This window comes from Pygocentrus nattereri, chromosome 11 (assembly GCF_015220715.1).
Source record: "Pygocentrus nattereri isolate fPygNat1 chromosome 11, fPygNat1.pri, whole genome shotgun sequence".
In the NCBI taxonomy this organism is placed as follows: Eukaryota; Metazoa; Chordata; class Actinopteri; order Characiformes; family Serrasalmidae; genus Pygocentrus; species Pygocentrus nattereri.
In genome coordinates, this window is record NC_051221.1 from 36,786,020 (window position 1) to 36,808,144 (window position 22,125).

The 22,125-nt window shown below is 41.4% G+C and overlaps 1 protein-coding gene across 1 annotated transcript in view; it reads left to right on the forward strand.

Annotated features, from left to right (window-relative positions):
- Positions 1–18,827: 18,827 nt before the first annotated feature.
- The window catches only part of slc38a4 (solute carrier family 38 member 4), a 43,878-nt gene continuing 40,580 nt past the window's right edge, over positions 18,828–22,125 (forward strand). Inside the window, exon 1 of the mRNA XM_017683090.2 lies at positions 18,828–19,060. The gene's annotated coding sequence lies outside the window, so the exon portion shown is untranslated. The remainder of the gene's footprint in view (positions 19,061–22,125) is intronic.

A 22,125-nucleotide genomic window follows, 5' to 3' on the forward strand; every position in this document is an offset into this window, starting at 1 on the left:
AATATAATTCAACGCTTCAAAGCTTATCTGATTTAGAGCATCTAGTATTGGCCTAGCCCCGCCCACTCCTTCCTTGGATGACATGAATCCAAGCAGACATGATGTGCAGCCATCAAGTCTACCCATAAGTGTTGCCTCCAGACAAACAGTCATAATGCATGATTCTTCTGAGGTCATCCTTGATCTAGGGAATAAAGGTCAATCAAAGGACTTTACAATCTTCAAAATGACAGCAAATTTCTCATAACCCATTTGTAACTAGAGAGAATTTTTTCACACTCCTGATGTGATACTGACATGATAATGGCACGTTAACATGATGGCACTGGTATGAGTGTATCAGACATATTTGGGAGTTGTTATGAAAGTTCAGTCATGGGGGCTTCGTACTAACTCAGCTCACATCACTCACAACACTCATCTGAATCCAAAGCGGAAAGACAAACTGTTCTCAGTAAACACTTAACAATTATGAGTGCTAACTACATACATAGTGTTCATATTTACTTAAGCATGGTCTATTTTATTTGCAACATTACTAATGTTTATGCAGAAGTTACAGAGCAGTAGGTTAACTACATAGCCGTGAAAAGGAATGCTAGTTAGCTCACTACTTTGCTTTGGCTCATGAGTCATTCATTTAGAAGGGCTTGTGCAACAATGCTTGGCCCTCCACTTTAGTTTAAGTCTGAGGGGCAGCAATGAACCAGGACAGGTTGCAATGTTAGTGTATCGTGGAGCGAGGATACGCTGAGATAGGTGACTTTTATTATGGGCAAATCCAGGGTCATGGTCAAAACGGTCCAGGTTCAAACAGCCAATACGGAGAGCAGGAGGGACAGACATGACAACATGAACACAGAACCTCAAACAAGAACCAAACACCATGAGAATACAATACAATACAGCCAACACATCAAACAACAAACAAGGACCAGCACTAGACTAAGGAAAACACAGGGCTTAAATACAAGAGGGCTAATGAGGGTCAGGTGGGAAACAGGTGGTAACAATCAGGGGTGAAGTCAGACAACAAGGGGGCTGGACTGAACCAAAACAAACGTACATGGATAAAAAAAGTAAACAAAAAGCACATGACCGGACTGGGAGGGGCCAATCATGACACTTAGTATGCTAAGCTAACACACTGAAGGACCGTTAGTTCACCTTAGCTTCACTTCAATCCAGCTAGCACTGATTAATTGTAAATAAACTGGAACTATGGTGTTTGTCACAGAGGCATAGAAATGAGCCTAAATCTCGTGCTGTAGAATTCCAGGTCCTGCGCCTGTCCAAAGTGCCCAAGAAGAACCCAATGGACTATCCAGACAGAAGCTGCTTCCTTCTCCCTACCTTCAGCATAGTTTGAAATGAATGTGCATGATTTTAATTGAATTAAGCTAGGTAGATATATTTAATTTAAGCAATAGAGAGGGAGTGCGTTATCACAAAATAACATCACGGCTGTGATTTGTTCGGCCTCAGTGTTCTATTGCCTTTATTACAGTTAACTGTTAACAGTTAACTGTTAACAGTTAACTGTGGCTGTGATTTGTTCGGCCTCAGTGTTCTATTGCCTTTATACAACAGTTAACTGAATAAAGTAAGAAATTAATAAACTGTGTCATTTAATATGTTTTAACGTTCAGTTCCTTCCGCCAAATTATAGTTCCTTAATGAGTGGCTTGTTGCTACGTCAGAGTAACCAGAGATCCACCCACTCGCTTAAAAGTGCTTTTGCAGCAGTTTTTTGTTTTTTTACTGTGTCAGTTTCATGGCTCAGTCCGATTTGATCCGACTCTGAAGATGAGGCTATACATTTGGTGAATGCTATTCGGTTCATTTCTGGCTGATTCCAGGTTGTTGAGCTGTTCTTCTGTCTCAGCTGCTGACTGAAAAGCTGCTCAGTGGTGATGACAGTTTGGCAATTTAGTGTAGCCTCATCTTCAGAGTCTGGCCAAATCGGTTGTGGGTTAAATGTGATCTTAAAATGACCTTAAAAGTGTCAATTTTCTGTTTGTGCGTAAAAGTAAAAGGTACAAACTCATCAGACTCGTCGTTTAGCAACGGCACTCTTAGCGGAGTGATACAGTGTTTGAGAAAAACCTGTGATGTGGTGGTGAAATAGCAGCCAGTTAGAGCGCTCTTCAACCAATCAGCGCGGCCGGAACTAACTGTTGTATAATTAGTTAACAGAGTGAACCATAATCATGCTTTTGTAGATTACACTGGTTTATCTTTCGATAACAGTGCAATTTTATTCACATTTCACCTCACTGTTAACTCTGAGGTGAACTAGGCAGCAAGGACGTTCTTCTTAAGCGTTTTTGGCTCGGATCTACAGTTCTAAGAAAAAACCTATAACTATATATAATTGTGTGTATTTCATTTGTATGTGATTATTACAGATTATCCCACTGATAAAAGGTCCTTCAGGCTGAAAGTGTACAGAAATAGTTCAGAAATAGGCTGAATAAGTGACTGTAAATGTGTTGCTTGTGTGGTGAACTCAAAACAGGCTGTTTCTGCAGCTGTTTCCATATATGAACTGCATGGACTGGATACTGAATGTTACATTATTTCAATGTTTACTTACTACATCAAATTACTTTAAGTGAATTGAATTAACTGAATTAAATATTGTTTGCAATATATTGTGCTGCATTTATATATCAAATCAAATCAAATTTATTTGTATAGCGCTTTTTACAACGGATGTTGTCACAAAGCAGCTTTACAGAATTCCAGAAAAGACAACTTTTTAACAAGAATTTTAAAAATGTAAAAGTTTAAAAACTTAAATCGTTTAACGTATGACTACAGTAGTGTGTAGGCCCTGTTACATTTTGGGTAAAACCAACAGAGTCTAGAATTGAGGTAAATGCCTTTTTTAGTGGGTCATCTACCTTTTCAAAGTAAATATTAAAATCTCCTACAATTATTACTTTATCATTGCACACAGCCAGGTTTGCAGCAAAATCACTAAATTCTTTTATAAATTCAGAGTAGGGCCCTGGTGGCCTGTAAATGTTAAATAATGAAAATGCGTTCCTTTTTGTGACCGGATTTGTAACATGAATGGAAAGGACCTTAAAGGAAGTAAAAGTACTGCATTGTTTATGACTAATATCGAGAGTATTTTGGTAGATTACACAGACTGCACCTCCCTTGCCTGATAATCTTGGCCTATGTGCATAATTATAGCCTACAGGCGTGGCTTCATTTAAGGCTGAATATTCATCTGGTCTAACCCGTTTCAGTAATACAGAAAATGTCGAATTTATGATCACTTATAATTTCATTTACGACGACTGCTTTTGAGTTTAGTGATCTTATATTAAGTAGTCCAAATTTTAGGTCTAAGGTGTTAGTGCTATCATCAGAACACGGATATATATTGATTAGGTCACTTAAATGGGCTGATTGAGTTTTTCTATGATTAAATTTAGTTTTAATTCAGGGCAAAGACACAGTCTCAATAAAGCTGATCTTGGGTGATGCCTCAAGGCGGATCGCAGACGGTCGGTTTAGCCTGTCTGTCTGCGGCCTGGTCCCGGCTCTGGATTGTCAGCAGCGGTTTACACTACTCTGCCGACTAACTAAGAGACTATGAGCTCCCTCCCGCGTGGGGTGGACACCATCCCTACCTATAAGACCAGGCTTGCCCTCAAAACGCAATCAATTATCTATAAAGCCCACTTGATTTTCGGAACACCACTTGGACATCCAGCAGTTTAACGCCGAAGGCCTGCTGTAGGCCTCAGCGCTGCGCCACATTGTGATGGAGTCAGAGCAAATTATGGCATTGGACATCGTCTGGGCCTGTTTAATCACCTCTCTAATATTAGCCTTAGTTATCTCAGACTGCCGCAGACGGATATCATTAGCCCCTACATGAATGACTATCCTCAAATATCTCTTATCAGCTAACAGTCTAAGGTTGCCACTAATGTCCGGCGCTCTGGCTCCCGATAAACATCTAACTGTTACTGCTGGCGCCCCTTAAGGAGTAGCTAATTTCACATGTCGGACAATCGAGTCTCCTATAACCAGAGTACTTTTAACAGGCTTCACAGTGGGTGCTTCACTGAGCGGGGCAAACCTGTTTGACACACGAATCGGAGGAGCGTGGTGTTCCGGTGGGCTAGCTTTGGCCTCAGCGTTAGCATTAGCCTTAGCTTTCCGGCTAGACCGCCAAGTCGTCACCCATTTGCCCCGCTGTGAGTGCTCTAACACCGGAGTCGGGGTGCTAAGTCTCCCTAGGGCACCCGGAGCTGCTAACACCGAATCCTGCTGCCTATCCCTTAATAACCCCCGGATGTGCACCTCTAACTGGTCTACCTTCTCCGCCAGAGAGCTAACTAGCTGGCACTTAGTACAAACACACTATCTTTATCACTAGAGGCAGAAAAGGGCGTTAAACTAAACATGCCACACTCCAAGCAGACAAAACAACCAGCAGAAGCCATGATATTTCAGGTACTTACCGCTTTTGGTCGATTGATGTCGATTATATATATATAGTTTTTTTTTTTTTTTATTGTATTGCACTGTGTATTGTAGTTTACTGTATTGTTGAATGGACTGTGTATTGTAGTTTACTGTACATCTACAATCTACAGTGACTTTGTTTCTAGCAGTATCTGAGCTCCGGACTGTCTTTTTCTCTTATCTATTCAAAAAATTATGGAAAATTCAGTTTTCCGTTATATGGGAACTTTCAAGAACCATCCACAGATAGATATTTTAGATCAGTTTTTCAAACCAAGGACTCCCAGCCAGTCCATGTTTTTGCTGTAACCCAGCTTCCAAAACACCAGGGCTTCAGTGTTCTTAATAGCTCAGTGTTGGTAGAGCAAAAATAGTTTAAGAACTACTGCTTTAACCCCTTAACAACCAAGGCTTATTACATACTTACCAAGGCTTCTTATTGAATAACTACAGGGACTTCAATGCAAACTAATAGATCTACTCTTGTAGTAGTGTATAATAGTACTTGGCTTGTTAAGGGGTTAAGGAAGTGGTTCTTCTCTGGCATCACTGACACTGTTATTTTTTTATTATGATTTATCAAAAGTGAATTCCACTCATTTCCCCAAATTGTGCACACTTCATGTAAACATTAAAAAATAGCTAACATTGGCATTTTAATCTTTTTGATTTCTTACTCTTACCTCCTCTTTATTATTTATATACACTACACTAAGATAACCAATATCATGAGCTGGTGAGGAAAGACAACTGAAGAACAGAATCATGTGACATAATCATTAGGTGTAGTCAATATACAGCAAACAAGTAAACTGAGGTCCTAACAACATTTCCCACTGCTCTCCTGCTCGGATATATCCTCATCCTCCTTTAGTAGATTTTTCATTTTTATTCATTTTTAGTCATGGATGCTGTTGAGCACTGGTCGTGTCAGGTTCACGCCATTGCACTGAATTTTCTTTTTCGAATTTCCATTCCACATGAGATTGTGCATTTGCCTCATGCTAGCACCCGTCATCAACATTGCATATAAAAACTTAGAAGACACCTAGTTTTGAATAATAACTACCATGGCTATATTTGTTTTGTCGACATCATAACTCCACCCATCACTGTAAAAAAATCTGAGTCAGTGTGACGTGGAGCGAGGAGGCGGACGCACGTGCTGAGATAAGCGAGACATATTAAGGGCCAATCCAGGGTCATAGTCTAAACGGTCCAGGTTCAAATAGCCAATACGGAGAGCAGGAGAGACAGACATGACAAAATGAACACAGACAGAGATTCAAGCAACAGTTCTGCCAACATACATCAAACAAAGAACAGCAATCAGAAGGGGCAAACACAGGGCTTAAATACACATGGAAAACAAGGGACAGGTGGAAGCAATCAGGGGCGGAGTCACGAAACAAGGGGGCTACACCAAAACAAACGCACATGGACAGGACTGGGAGGGGCCAATCGTGACAGTGAGGAAGTTTCACAATAAACCGTCTAATCTCAAACCATTCTGAATTGCCTTGTTTACATCTCAATTGAATTTGGCAGAAACTGAGAAAATTCAATGGACTTCCATTTGAAATGTGAAAAAAATGATCAAAGCCTGTGACACTGGAAAGAGTACACTGCTGCCAACAGCATTGTTGTGTGACATTAATGCATTACCAAGCTGTTTTATCAGGTTTTCTACACATTATCTAACAACTGTGACTTGACATTTTGACTTGACTTTTGCCTCCAATGTTTTATTTTAGGGTTCTTTCATTGATAATTGTTTTACTCTTTTTTATCTTAGGACTGTGATGTCCATGAGATCTGCCCCTGTATCTCAGATACAGCTGAAATACCAAGACCTCTAGATAAAATGACTGTTTGTTACTAATTTGTTCATTTCAATGTTTTAAATTTTTTTTAAATGTTCAGAAAGACTGCATTTTTTCTATCCTCTCATGTTATTTATTTAGATGGTCCATGCTTACATCTACAGCACTTGTAGACAGTGACCGTTGAGTGTTTTTCAACCCTTTGGGAGCAAATGCAGATCTTAATGAACCTCACATGCCTGTGTGTGTGGCTTCTAATCACACAGATGGTTGACAAGGCTTTTGTTAACGAAGCTTTTGTTATCGAGGAGCCTTCATCATCCTCCCTTTCGCTGCCTTGTGAACATCCAAGCAAAACACTCCTGACCCCCTCCCAGTGCCCCCCACCTTCCCGCCAGACAACACGTCGCAGATAAACAACCGGCTTCAACAATATTATGCAACGTTACTTACATAACGGCTAAAACAGTCATAAAGAAATCAGGGAAGCGGAAGAATCTGAAAATTATGCACGGCTGCATCTGAGCCAAGGCTCTGGACATCCATTTGTTTTTGTGTGAAGATGCTGGTGTCGTTGTCAACTTCTGCTGCTCATTGTCATCCACTTTCTGGCTCTAATCAAAGACAGGACAAAGCTGAATTAAAGCTTGTTAGAAGAGGTTGAATGGTCAAATGAAAATTCCTGGAAAAAAATTATGTATTTCAGGAATGTAGGGAAAAACAGGGGAGTTTCCATGAGTAACACAGAAGGGAAAAGAGAAACATCTGGGTGTGAAATTCACCACACGCTGTACAGTAAATGGCACAGGTGACAAACTATACTGCCAGTTTGCTCCATGAGGTCAGACCTTCAGTAGGATGAAGACTCCAGATTAAAACTGCAGTGAATTAACCTTTACATTTAAGACACAACGGACTTCAAAATGAATAAAATGTGTGTGCATAGCACTGAGTGAATATCAAGCACACAACATGTAGAGAGTGCAAGAGCAGATCTCATGTCCTAAGTGCCCTAAGCTTTGCAGTCCTCCTCCAAGACCACCAGTGGTGGACGAAGTACACAGTACAGTTAAAGTAGAGACACCCAAGGTAAAATATCACTCCAGTAAAAGTAGAAGTCCTTACTCTAGACCTCCACTTGAGTAAAAGTACAAAAGTATTTGCCTTCAAATGTACTTAAGTATCAAAAGTAAAAGTACTAAAATATTCATTATGGCTCTGATGTCCTGTTATCATTTTTATAACAAGACACTTGCTTTATTAACTTGTTTTAAGTGAAAATACTCCAGTGTCTCTCTTGGTAAACCAGGCTTTCAAATGAATTTCATTAATTAATTGGGGGCAGTCGTGGGCTGGAGGTTAGAGAACCAGCCTTGTGACCGGAAGGTCACTGGTTCAATCCCCAGAGCCGACAGCACATGACTGAAGTGTCCTTGAGCAAGACACCTAACCCCCAGTGGATTGGGCTGCCCACCGCTCTGGGCAAGTGTGCTCACTGCCCCCTAGAGTGTATGTGGTGTTTCACTTCATGGATGGATTAAATGCAGAGGTGAAATTTCCCTGTTGTGGGACTAATAAGGGTATCTTAATTAATTAGTGACGCTGATGCCTATTAAAATGATCATCAGCACAAAACACTGAAGGTGCTCTCAGCCTGACATGCACCGCCAGCCTATTGATGATGTCAGTGCACACTCTGATATGACAGTGTTTTGGTCGTTTTAAGTTGTGATACTTTTTTAATCCCACAAACGGGGAAATTCCACCTCCGCATTTAACCCATCCGTGAAGTGAAACACCACATACACACTAGTGAATACACACACATACTAGGGGGCAGTGAGCATACTTGTCCAGAGCGGTGGGCAGCCCTATCCACGGCGCCTGGGGAGCAATTGGGGGTTAGCTGTCTTGCTCAAGGACACCTCAATCATGGACTGTCGGCACTGGGGATTGACTTGGCAACCTTCCAGTCCTAACCTCCAGCCCACGGCTGCCCCCAATCGTTTTATGAGGAAAACAACGAAACACGAACAACAGTTCCACTGAATGTACAGTATATTAATGTTGTCATACTGATAATAAGGTAAGTAAATATGGAAACTTTACAGTAAAACCAGAACAATAAGACATGAATGTCGGGTTTATTCGCAGAAAAAAAACAAAAAGGCTACTGAAACTCATGAAAGCCATGAATCGGTTAGAATCGGTTATCAAAAACTGTAATAGTGATTAAAATAGAACCTTTTAAGGATTTTAGGAGGTTGTGACAACGTAGAGTCAGTATAGGACCGATTACTGTCTCGTCAACATGGTCACAACCTCCCAGAAAGTTGTCAAGACAACGTTGTCCTAACTTTACATTTATGAGGAATGACATTTCAACAATGTGACAATGTAGAGAGCACCAAGCAGACAATGTTGTGGGCACCAAAACAGTATGCTTTCACAACGTAACTGTGTTTGCAGGGCCATTAGGAATAAAACCTGATGGTTTTGCTTCCTAATAGGAATTGGCTTGATGGTTGCCGTTAGACGCCATTAAGAAACAATCAAATGCATGTGGAATAACTCACTTTTATTGGGTTCTATGATTTTTTTTCAACAAGGAGGTGCATTAAAGTAGTTGGTGCCTGTCGGGGCAGTAATCCTTGAACCCGGTGGTGGACACCCCAGGTGAGAGATGCCGTCAAGCTGAAGAAGGAGTCATGGTTGGCCTGTAGGACACCAGAGGCAGCTGGCAGGTATCGACAGGCCAAGCGATCTGCGGCTTCAGTCGTTGCCAAGGCAAAAACCCGGGTGTGGGAAGAGTTCGGTGAGGCCTTGGAAAGTGACTTTAAGTCAGCTCCAAAAAGATTCTGGCAAACCGTCAGGCGACTCAGAAGGGGAAAGCAGTGTGCCACTAGCACTGTATATAGTGGAGATGGTGTGCTGCTGACTTCGACTGAAGATGTCATTGGGCGGTGGAAGGAATACTTTGAGGACCTTCTCAATCCCACCAACACGTTCTCCAGTGAGGAGGCAGAGTCTGGGGACACGGGAATAGGCTTGTCCATTACTGAGGCCGAAGTCGCTAAGGTAGTTAAAAGCTCCTTGGCGGCAGGGCTCCAGGGGTGGATGAGATCCAACCCGAGTTCTTCAAGGCTCTGGATGTTGTGGGGCTGTCTTGGCTGACATGCCTTTTCAACATTGCGTGGACATCGGGGGTGGTGCCACTGGATTGGCAGACTGGGGTGGTGGTGCCTCTTTTTAAAAAGCGGGACCGGAGGGTGTGTTCCAACTACAGGGGAATCACACTCCTCAGCCTCCCTGGTAAGGTCCATGCAGGGGTGCTGGAGAAGAGAGTCCGGCTTATAGTCGAACCTCGGATTCAGGAGGAGCAGTGCGGTTCCGCCCTGGAGAGTTGAGGTGGTTCGGGCATCTTGTTAGGATGCCTCCTGGACACCTCCCTTGGGCAGAGAGTGCAGGTGCACATGACGATGCGATGGCTGCGATCTTACCATGATTTACTCAAACAAAGGGCCATGACTCTAAAACTTTCACTTGCACCTGTGTCAACACTGAAGGATAAGCAGGAGCATCCCACACATCTGATTCTCAGCCCTCTGCTCCTCTCGAAAACCTGCACACTCCCATGTCTGACACAATATAGTATTGATGCCTCACTGCATTGTTTGGCTATCACTGACAAGTGATAATAAAACCATGTCCAGGAGAATGTCATAACTGAAGACTGTCCAAGGTCCTGGAAGGAAAGAGAAATGCATTCATATTAGTGCTACAGCTGCTTGTCTGACTGAGGCAAAACAGCGGCTTTCACAAATGTGAACGTACAGTGAAAACAGTGAGGGATGCATCACACGAGGAGGCTAGCCAAACAATGCACACCACCATACATAAATAAAAACTAACGCTACCACTGAACGACATAATAACATGATAGCCCATTTATAACCAAGGCACGACGTGATCCAGAGAGCTGCTTTGCATGGCCGCACCACCTAAGCTCCCCACACGGTGTGGAGAATGTGGTGGGCACCACAAGGTGCTTCATTGCTATTTCATTACTAACCAACTGCAATCACTATTTTACTCATGTAAACCAAATTTAGATACATTCGGTTAAGTGTAGGATTCCAAGGAGACGTATACACCTCCTTATATTTAAACACTGCGTCCACTCACTGTCCAGTCTATTAGACACACCTACCTTGTCAGTCCACCTTGTAAACGTAAAGTCAGAGACGATAGCTCATCTACTGCTGTACAGTTCGTAGTGGTCATCCTGTAGCCCGTCATCAGCAGTCAAAGGACACTGCCCACAGAACACTGTTGGTGGACTACTCTCAGTCCAGCAGTCAAACTGAGGTGTTTAAAAACTCCAGCAGCACTACTGTGTCTGATCTACTCATACCAGGACAACACACACTAACACATATAATAATATATAATTTATTATGTAGGCTAAACTTACTCTTCATACCAAGGATGATCCTCTGATACGTTGAGTTTTGCAGAATGTACCCAAATTATTCCTTCACTCTTTTTAAGACTTTTTAAACGGGTATAAACTTTAACATTATGTGAGGTGGTTAAACTTTAAAAAAACAGTTCTTTATAGTAGAATTCCATTTACATTTTTCTAAATGTCTTCATATTTGAATGGTTATGGTGTAAACAGTCATTCACAGTGGTTTAATGGGAAATTTTCCCTTTTAGAGAAACTTGGCGTGTCAGAATTGTTCATAGTGGAGGTGATAGGAACCAGACATCCAAAGCATCTAAAATAGCTGCCTTGCAGAAAGTTCTTAGGGTTCAAATCCATCCATCGTGGAAGGGTACATGCAGGGTGTTATGAGGCAAAATAGTGCCTCAAAAATGTATTTTTATTACTATTTTGCCATCATCATCATCACTACATATAAAACTCAGAAGACGTGAATGTTCACTGGTGGTTTTCGATAGTAAAAAATAGCATTTATTTATGTATGTTGTGACCCCTGGTTCCCATCACCACCTCTCCAGGCTCTATCACACTGAATTGTTCAAATCCAGCCAGCACACCTGATTGAACATAATGAAGTGCTGATTAGCCAAACCAGATATTGGATGATAACTACAAATAATTCTGAGCAGTCACAAGGAGAAGTTTAGAAACGGTTAAATAAACCAACTGACATATAAAATAGTTATTAATAGCTATAATACTGTTTGTATTCATTCTAAAATTAGTGTTTTTCACAGCAAATAAACACTTACTGCCCAGATATGATTTCTTCATGTGCCTTAAAGCGAAAAAATCGGTGTAATCACCCTTTGAAGAACCATCTATTGGTTCTTTGGGGAACCAAAAACGGGCTCTTCTATTGGAGTACTCCAAAGAACCCTGAAAAATGTCACTTGTGTCATTTATGTCAGCAAAGACTTACTTTATTGAAAAAGGCAGTGAAAAATTAGGCAAGATGTCCACAGACTGTTGATAGGCAGTGTAAATATTTAAGGTTATTGAAGTGTTATTATGCCAACATAACATATATCCCTTGTAAAAATGCCTGATGAATGAAAAGACTGTGACAAGACTAGTAGAATCACATAGTCACATAAGCTACATACAAAAGTCTGACCTATTTATTTGTAGAGAGGCACAAGTAACTCCTGCCTCACTCTGCAGTCAGTGACCTGTTCAGTGTTGCATAAAAAACATGTACAAACTTGCATACTGACACATCAGTAAACTCCCTCTGGCCCAGCAAGCCCACTGCACTAGCCTGCACAAACCTAACTAAGCATACCTGATATCTGACTGATGGATTCAGGACACTTGAGCACACAAGGTGTCTAAAAACCCAGCTGTCACAGAGGAGTCAGACACATACTAAAAGCCTGCATGACTGTGCTAGCAATTCCACCTGCACCTACTGTAGATAACCAAGAAAGATAAAACTGCAGTTCATTTTTACAACTTATTTTGCTAATCCTCACTGCAGTAACAAAATCGTATGAGACAGAAAGAATATTTTTAACTATGTTAAGGTAAACAGGTTTTTTCTCAGTACAGTCGAACACTGTTATTAATGTGGAATAATTCATAATTGCATAATGCATATTGCACTTGTTGAGATGAAAACAAAGTCATTCAGAGTGGTTTGGTGCGAAATGCTAGAGCAACTTCACGAGTCAGAAATGTTCACAGTGGTGGTGATAGGAACCAGACATCTGAAGAGTTTAACGCTTATAAAAGCTCCCTCACAGAAAGCTATTGAAATGAAACGGTCAGGAATGGCATGCCTTAGTTTTTAACTATTTACAATAGTTTTGCATTAAAGTGTTGGCCTTAAACATCCTTTTCAGATAAATGCAGATAAGTAGCAGATAGAGAAGAATCTGCAGGGCATTGTAAGACAAAATAGGCCCAAAGAGAGGTTATTTTTGGTTCATTGTAAAGAAGATTACACACTCTGATTTCACAGCGGAGGCGATCGGAACCAAGTTGCAATGCCTACAACACAAATATAGCATTTTATTTAGTATCCAAAACCCAAAAAAATGTGTGAATCTACATGTCTGCTGAGTTTTATATGCTAATGAGGATAAAATGGCAACACATTTCAAAGACAAAGGTTTTCTTTGGGTGCAATTTTGTCTTGTAATGCCCTGCACTTACCTCTCCAATTAGGGGTGCAGGAAAAACTCGATTCTTAGATGCATCGCGATGCGGACGTGAACGATTCTGAATCCATTCATAAATATCGAAAACAATTTTCTAATTTTTTTTTTTATTCCATAATGTTGACAGAACGTACAAGGTGGAACTTGGAAGAGGGTGAGTGCAGCGCCCGGACAGTCTGTGGCGGCACATAACAGAAACACAGCTGGATGAGTGAGAAATCCCACCGGCTCTGCATTAAAGCCTGGTTAGATCAGGAGTCACAACACAAATGTTAAGAAGAGCCATTTTATCCTTTCAACAAAAATCAAGTCACCTTGAGAGCCACAACATTTAATGCCCAGTATGTCTCAGTGTGTGCTGAGGTCCTAATATAGGCTAAAAATATGAACGAAAACACAAAGTCACTTCGCTCTGCTTTAAGCTTTAGCTCAGCTAACGTTACAGCGGCTTTCCTCCCCTTTCCATCAGGAAACCTTTCCTCAGAAGTTGAGCAGCTTACTGTAAAATGTCTCTCAACGTTCGGCTGTTTTATGAGTCTGATGTCACTTCTTGTTCAAATGTTTCAGTTCCACCTTAAATTCTGACTGAGGCACCGAATGTAAATGCGGCACCATTTAAGGTGGAACGGGGAAATTCGAAAGAGAAGCGACTTCATCTTCACAGCTGTAGTGTTTGACAGTCTCTCGTTGCAGATTTAACGTAACAGGAAACCAACTAAGGTGCTTATAAATACGAATAAGTCCGTTCGTCTCCAAATGACGTCTTAAATCTCTTTGCCTTTTCATAGCTACTAGACAGGCAAGAGCCAAGATCACTTCCATTTGATTTATTAATAAAAGATATTGGAAGTAAATGCATTATGGATCATTAAAAATACTTTGCTTTAAAACTATCGAGTCCTCAGACATTAGGAAAATAGAAATCCTGTATAGAAAAAAAGATGCATCGATAAATGTAATCGAATCGTGAGGTGCCTAAAGATTCCCACCCCTGCTCTCCATTATAAATGTACTCAAAGGATATATTTTAGGCCAAACGTTTTTCACGAAACTATTGTTAAACTAACATAAAACAATCTTTCAGGTACCAGTAAGTGAATTCATTACTATTTCATGTACTGCCTTTCCATGAGGGACCTTTTAGAGGCATTAAACTCATTAAACTGGTTCCTCTGACTATTTCTGTCTCTAAGTTTCTCTAGAATTAAGTATTTCACACCAAACAACTCTGAATGACTTTTTTACATCTTATCCACTGAGTTATGCAGAACAGAATTTCCTTTTAACTTATTTCTGACCATTGTTCACACAACGCAAAGGGCAGCTGGCATTTCAAAAGGTGTAAACGCAAAAATGAAGAAATGCTTTTCACATGAGTAACATTTGTGTAATAAGTATCGAAGCCCCGCTGTAAGGCATTCCACTAGAATCGCACTGCAGCTTCTCAATATACAAGTGGATACTTGCGTGAGGACTGAGATCTAGAACATATATTACAAGAAATGAACCCTTCATTTGCACCTTGGTCTCTTGCCTGTCTCCCTGTCTGTCTCCGCACTCTCTAATGAAAGTCTATTTTTATGAACTGGGTCATCCTGGCTAACTTGTCAAGGTAAACCCCTTCCAAAAATACCATTAGTAAACCGACGCTGCATTCTGTTATGCCCTGCCAAATGTCACTGGAGGTGCTATGTTCCAATATATCAAAGAGGCACAAACCACTTTCTTTCATTTAACGCTTTTTGCCACTGAGCTATTATATTCCTTTATGTTCTACGGCCCATTTAGAAAGAGCTTACGATACATTTGAATCATATGTGGAATTATAATATTATGGGGAATAGTATTAATGGCAAAATACACGTTTTAAAATGTTTATTCATTAGAGTGGGCAACCAACTATAAAATGAAGGCTCCACTGAAATGTTCTTTAAAGAATTATTCATGTTTCAAGAACCTTTAAAAGGCAGATTTGGTTTCTCTCAGAGCCTTTAATAAAGAGGGGAGTTTAAGTTTCAAGAGGTGTGACTTAAGACTTTTTTAAGAACATTTGATTCCTGGAGGCACGGTTAACGTTCCTGGAGTTAAGCTTCCCGGAGATAGTAAGGTTCCACCAAAACTCAAAGAGCTTCCAGAAACCTTTTGTTTTTAGAAAGTATTGTAGCCAAAATGATTACTTAAGTAAAAGTAAATAGTTATCTAAGTAAATGGAAAAGTACTGGTCTAAAAAACAAGCTGGGTAATTAGTATTCAAGTATTTAAAGCTAAGATAGTTTGGGGGATTTGGAGACCTCTCTGTTAGAAATGTGTAATTGCATGCAATGTATAGAAGAACATTGACTAATGGTTGTGCTTTGGACTCCTTGCTGGAGCGGATGAATCTGATGATCGAGTGAGTGAGTTGAAAGAGTATTCAAAGAGAACTCATTCAAAACCTGGTGAAGGATGTGTCTTCTGAGGAAGTGAGTGAATTATCTACCGTGTATTCATTGCATTTAAGACCTAAACACTGAGCCAGAGCTTCATTTCAAATCTGCGCTAATACACAAAGACGCCTGATTCCAACACGACACCCAAAATTATTATTTCAGGCTTTACAGAGCACTCGCAGCACGGCACATACACATTTTAGCCTGTTTTTGTCTTGACTCAGTCACTTTATGGTAACACATGGTAAGTCATCTTACATGGTAAGATTTAAGTAACTTAAAGAACTGCAGTGTATAAAAAGTATATTAATTTCGTGGCAAATGCACTAGTACAAGTACGTTTATCATTTGAAAATACTCAGGAAAGTACAAATTCATCATATCCAATGTTTTCATAAATACAGGTAACTGAGTAAATGCAAGCACTCACTGATCACCTCTGTTTAAGATTAAGAGTGCAGTGAAACACCACACACACACTAGTGAGCACACACATACTAGAGAGCAGTGAGAACAATTGCCCGGAGCTGTGGGAAGCCCTATCTGCAACACCTGGGGAGCAGTTGGGGTTAGGTGCCTCGCTCAAGGACACCTCAGTCACATACTTTCAACTCCGGTCACAAGGCCGGTTCACTAACCTCCAGCCCATGACTGCCCCATGTTAGGTAGACTGCCCCAAACTATGAGAATGAAACACTCACTGGCCACTTTACAATTTCATGTGATACTTCATATAAGAACATTCTTCCAGAAATACATACGACTATTACCTTGAGGAGCTTTCTAGCTGCATAAAGAACTGCATCAGTTAACTAAACTACGAATGAGCAGTGAGGGAATATTAACATGATGTGGAGGCTCCTTCTGAAGAAACATCCATGAAAGGTCTCTTAGGTAAGCAAACATAATTCTTTATTGTCACTGCTTCAAAGAACCCTTTTGGCATCTTTATTTTTAAGGGTGTAGAAAGCTGCTGAAGTCTGATGAATGAATCATGCTGTAGACCTGCTGAACTAGGTAAATTCCATGGCATTCAGATCAAGGACAAAGTATTAGATCATCTGTGTCCTCAGACCACAGCACAAGATTCAATGTCATTTAATTTGACAAGGCCCTCTGTAAATGCCCAGCTGTTCTTCTCTGAAACTGAACAGGCAACATCAAAAAGACTGCCATGGCTCTGATTACACAATTATTCTGACACCATGTTTGCCAGATGTGCACGGGACAGAGCCCACGTGCAGCTGATGGTGCTCTAACGACTACTGTAGAAACCATTCTTGGGGAGAGACACACCCTGGATTCTTGATAGGTGTGTTACTCTCTGTCAGACAGCTCTCACACGAGTGAAATCAAATGGTACAAAATGAAAGTTGCTACATGTGTATACAAGTGTGGGATAACTGTGACTCTTGGAATTAGATTGTGGCATGTTATGCTTTTGCATGGTGTGGCAACTCGAAACGTTGTAGGATCTTAAACAGAGGCATAAACCCACACTGTTAACTTAAATTAGTTAACTTTACTTGATAAAGGCATGCAAACGTATTGCCTTGAAAGAAAATGTACGTAATTAACTTGACAGGCTCAAGCTTAAAAACTTTATATATAGCAATAGTTACTTTCTCATTTTCTGTGATCCACACTTCTGCAGCAAGGAAGGTCAACTCAAACAGCCCAATAATATTTAAATGGTTTCCACTGAGCTGGCAGTGCTCTACTTTTTTAAGTTCTGCTTACTGGTAAATTAGTTCGGTTTACTTGAATCAAACACTCTTCCTTGTGTTGTATTGGCATCAATTAAAAGAAATCCCTTTCATTAAATGGACTGTTTCATGCTATAATGAATGAATGGTTTAGGTAAGACTAGAATCACCTATTTCCACGCAAATTCGCCATTCTATAAGCATTCATGGCTCCAGGATGATCTGGTAAACCTGAACACTAAACACCGTGGTGAGAATAACAAAACATATAAATGCATCACATTTAACACGGGAGTGTGCTACGACAGAAAGATAACATTCTGCAAAGGTAATTATTTGTAAACTACAAAAATAAGAGTGACCGGGGTCCTCTCTGTGTGGAGTTTGCATGTTCTCCCAGTGTCTGTGTGGGTTTCCTCCGGGTTCTCCGGTTTCCTCCCAGTCAGGCTGATTGGACATGCAAAATTGCCCCTAGGTGTGAGTGTGTGAGTGACTGTCTGTGTCTGTCTGTCTGCCCTGCGATGGACTGGCGACCTGTCTAGGGTGTATCCTGCCTTCTGCCCGATGACTGCTGGGATAGGCTCCAGCCCTCCATCCTGAGGGAGAAGAAGCTTAGAAAATAGATGGATGGATGGATGGAAGAAACATAAGAGTTAATTAACAGAAACCCACAAAACCTCTAGGAAAGTGCCTCATTCACCAACCTTCTTAATTTCTTCTTAAAATCTACTTGTGCAGTTTTCACAAAGATCCTGACGTGCCATTTTCATATCTGGAATTTGTTCTTAGGTAAGATCAGAATCTATGCACAAAGGTGCAACCAGTTCTGCGGTTTGACCACACATCATGAATCGAAGTTAAACCTTCTCTTACGACCTTTCTCAAGAACAAATTTAAGAACCAACGTATTGCTGAATGATGCCCAATGTTGGCAAGCTTTTTGGGCAAATGACTCTTCAGCCTGTAGGCCTGCTCCAAATGAACTGATCTTAAATAGATTCACCTCAGCAACTCAGGTTTACACAAGAAATAGTGACTTGTATTAGAAATTTTGACAAACAAGTAAACAAAAAGTAACAACAACTAGGCTCAGAGTTAGTCTTGTCCATGGACATAAGCAAAGCAACTGCAATAACCGTAAATACAAGGTGATTTTAAAAAGTCCTTATCTACACTTCCACAGACGGTAACTGGAAACTCCACATATGAACTAACTAAAGCTGAGCTGAAGAGCATCAATCAGTGAGCGGCGATACCCACTACTGACAAACACATTTCAAAGATGAAGGGTCTTAAGAATGAAAGTGGTGAAGAGTCTTCAGTCAAGCTCATGGTTTTCAATGGGAATATTGAAGGGTAGAGTGGGCATAAAAGGACTGGGTTCCAGACTATGTCTGATTAGTCTAAAGACACTGGACTTGGGCAGGGCTTGGAAAACAACTGGACACCCTGCCTAGTTGCTGGGTGTGAGGCCTAGACAACACATACAAAGGAACATGTTAACAATGGCCCAAAGACACTAATCCTGTCTATTTTGTCAGGTTGATTCTACAATCAACTTGTTCCTCAGTGTATAAAGGCATAGTTGGTTGAACTGAAGGGCGTCAGCTAAAAAGCGACGATAACCACCACTGATAAACGGTTTGAGCGGGTTAGTTGTACTGAGGACGAAGCTGGCGAGAAGTCCTCATGCAAGCTCAACCAGGCCGTGTCCCTCTGCTATGATAAAGAAGCTCCAACAGGCGACCGCCGTCCAGCTGGTCCCACCAAGTGCCCCCAGCCTGAGGGTGTAATTTGATGCTCGAGGAGGGCTGCCATCACATGGTGGAAATTTCCACGGTGGCTTCCCTGTTGAATGGGTATGGTCTAGAAGAGCGACGAGCAGACGGCCGCCTCCTCCGCCTTCCCCTCGCTTCTCAGAGAGCTTCCTCGACGGAACCAGGTGGGTGCTCGCACACAGCCGCTGTTTATGTGCACGGAGGGGGGACAGCTTAGCTTTTCTCTCGCTTTCTAACGCCTCTGCGAACACGCGAGCAGCCGCGGGTCGCTTTCTTGCAGCCCCTCAGTACCGGAGCGCTCAGGTTGGGGAGAATGTGGACAGATAGGATAACTCACTGCCCTGCAGGGCGGCTCACCCAGCGGGGCTCAGTCTGAGGAAATTAAACCACTAAATCGACCTGTTGGCTGCGAATTGCCTGAAAAGAGTCATGTTTATGTGCTGGAGTTGTCGAGGGGACGGACCATGCTTCATGGGAAGTCGCCCAGTGTGCAGCCGAATAAAACACGACTACGAGCGCGGACCGTGTGCGACCACACGGCTAGATATGAGGCGTTTACTACTGAAATGGCCAGTACTGTGGGACAAAAGTGGGGATGCTTATAAGCGCTTAGAGGAGCACAAAGTCAGTGCCTGTGCGCCTGAGTGTGTGTGTGTGTGTGTGTATGTAGGCGCGTGGCGACTGCCGTGGTTAGCCGCCCCTTATTTATGTACCTTATTTAGAAACGGCGTGTTCAGGGGTAAAGGGGTCTGCACGTTAACTTCTTCATACAGAAAAAAGGTGTCAAAGTGACCATTCTGACCAAACGAAAGGCGGTATGGTAAGAAACTGACAGCATTTGGCGCCAATGTGGTTCCACACTCGGCTAAACTCGCTCCTCTTCCGCGGTGAACTACATTAACACCAACGCCAGCACTGCTGGGGATCTTCATGCTGCGCCCGCCGGAACCGCCCAGCCGCCGCCTTGCTTTCCACGACCCTGAAGTCTTTTAATCCGTTTGTCCTGAGCGAGGGGCTCCTGAATGTGAGTGTATATCTGGGGGTCCAGCATGTCGGTGAGGGACAGACACAAACGGCGCTCTGCTCAGGTGCTCGGTTAGCTTTGTCTAACAGGGAGTAACTCGTGGTAACGTGTTGCCCGGATGAGCGCCAGACAACAAACCGTGGCCGGTGCGGGTTTTAGTGAGTTACGGTTATTCCAGCGTGATTAACACTCGTCTTTCCCAAAACACGAAATTATCTGAAGCTTTCATGAGTGGATGTGTGTGTGCTCTTAAAATGGTAGGGGGGGGGGGGCGGTGATGATGTTGTTGTTGTTGGTGTATGTGTATGTATGTATGTATATACACACATGTATGTATGTGTGTGGTGTATATATGTGTGTGTGTATATATATATATATATATATATATATATATATATATATATATATATATATATATATATATATATATAATGTATGTGTGTGTGTGTGTGTGTGTGTGTGTGTGTGTGTGTGTATGTACACATGTATGTATGTATGTATGTATATACACACGTATGTATGTGTGTGTGTGTGTGTGTATATGTGTGTATATATGTATGTGTGTGTGTGTATGTATGTGTGTGTATATGTGTGTGTGTGTGTGTGTGTGTGTGTGTGTATATATATATATATATATATATATATATATATATATATATATATATATATATATATATATATATGTGTGTTTCTGTATGTATATACACATACACACACACACACACACACACACACACACACATGTATGTCCCACCCACTCTGAGGGTCTCTCACACAGGCTGTCCCTGGAGTCGTAGTCACCTTATTCAGGTTTTAAGACTTCTCGGATGCCCATCAACTGAAGCTACTGGTTTCCCTGCCATTCCACTGTATCTGTCAGAGTACGCACGTTCTTCAATGAATCCAACCTCCAAACCACGATGAAACCATGAAGTGGTTTTACAGTGTAATAGTTTTAATAGTTCATGTAGCAAGAAAGACATGTACTTCTTAATTTCTGAGTACATTTTAGAGTTTTTTGCTTTGGCTTACATCAGTCTTTTGTTGTGTGGTCTAGTGTTGCTTTCCCTGTGTGATCAAACATTGCTTCGGAGGGTCTTTGGAGGGTTTATCCGAAACTGCCTGTTTAAATTTGAGGTCACATTTAAAGATGTACCGCAAAAGTTCTGTTGGTGATCGATCACTGAAAACAAACTTCGTACATGAACTTTAAACTGAGGCCCCCTAAATGACCTGAACACACGTCACCATTTCAGCACAGATCCACTCGTTCGCACATGCAAATCAGTAACTGGCCATATTGCCCAATTTAAATTGCATTCCAAAGTGTCCATACCACAAAACAACATTTTCTATTGCCTGTTTTTAGCCCCTTAAATGGCCAGGGCCTGTCGGTGGACCTAAACCTTCATTTCACACTTCTGTAATGGTCAGTTTGCACTAAATTTGCTGTAATTACTGAGTAATCAGCCTTAGTATGTAATAAGCCTGAGATTTTAAGGAGTTAAGCTATTCTGTATTTTTTACGTTTCCCACCAATGTGGGAATTTTAGTGTAATGCTGTTTACAAGGACTTCAGTATAATGCTTAGGACAAGAACACCTGCTGGTCTGCTTCCTTCTTCTGATTGCTGTACTGCGTCACGCATGATTTGAAGCTGCAATTGTGGGGTTATGGATGTAGGCAGAGTTGCTGGGCTGCCGGTTCCTGATTTTAAAAAAGGATGGTTTTGATGTTTAGGTTGAAATCAATCAAAAGATGCTTCTGTATATTTTTTGTGAGTTTCTACAGTTAATACACTCTATAAATGGACAAAATATAGCAACATAACTAAAATAATGCCACAAATTCACACATTTTGGCAGTGAATTCTAAGCCAAGCCTGTTGGAGATGGGCTGCATAATGTGTATCATGTTGTCTTAAAGCAGAGGTCTCCAATTCTGGAGCTTCAAAGCTTTATTAAAACCAGCCAGGTTTAGGATCAGTGTGATCGCAAGCTTCTAGAAATAGCTGATTGTCTAAAGTGGGTCATGAAGATCGAATTTGGGAAGAGCAAAAGAAGTTGGAATTTCATTACAGGCTGCTTCCACGTGCTGAATTTGGTGATTGGTTTCTTTTAGTCCATTCAAAGGATTGTCACAGTCAGATGTTTACAGAGTTTGGGAGTTTGTCTAATTTAGAAAGACTAACTGAACAAACCAAAT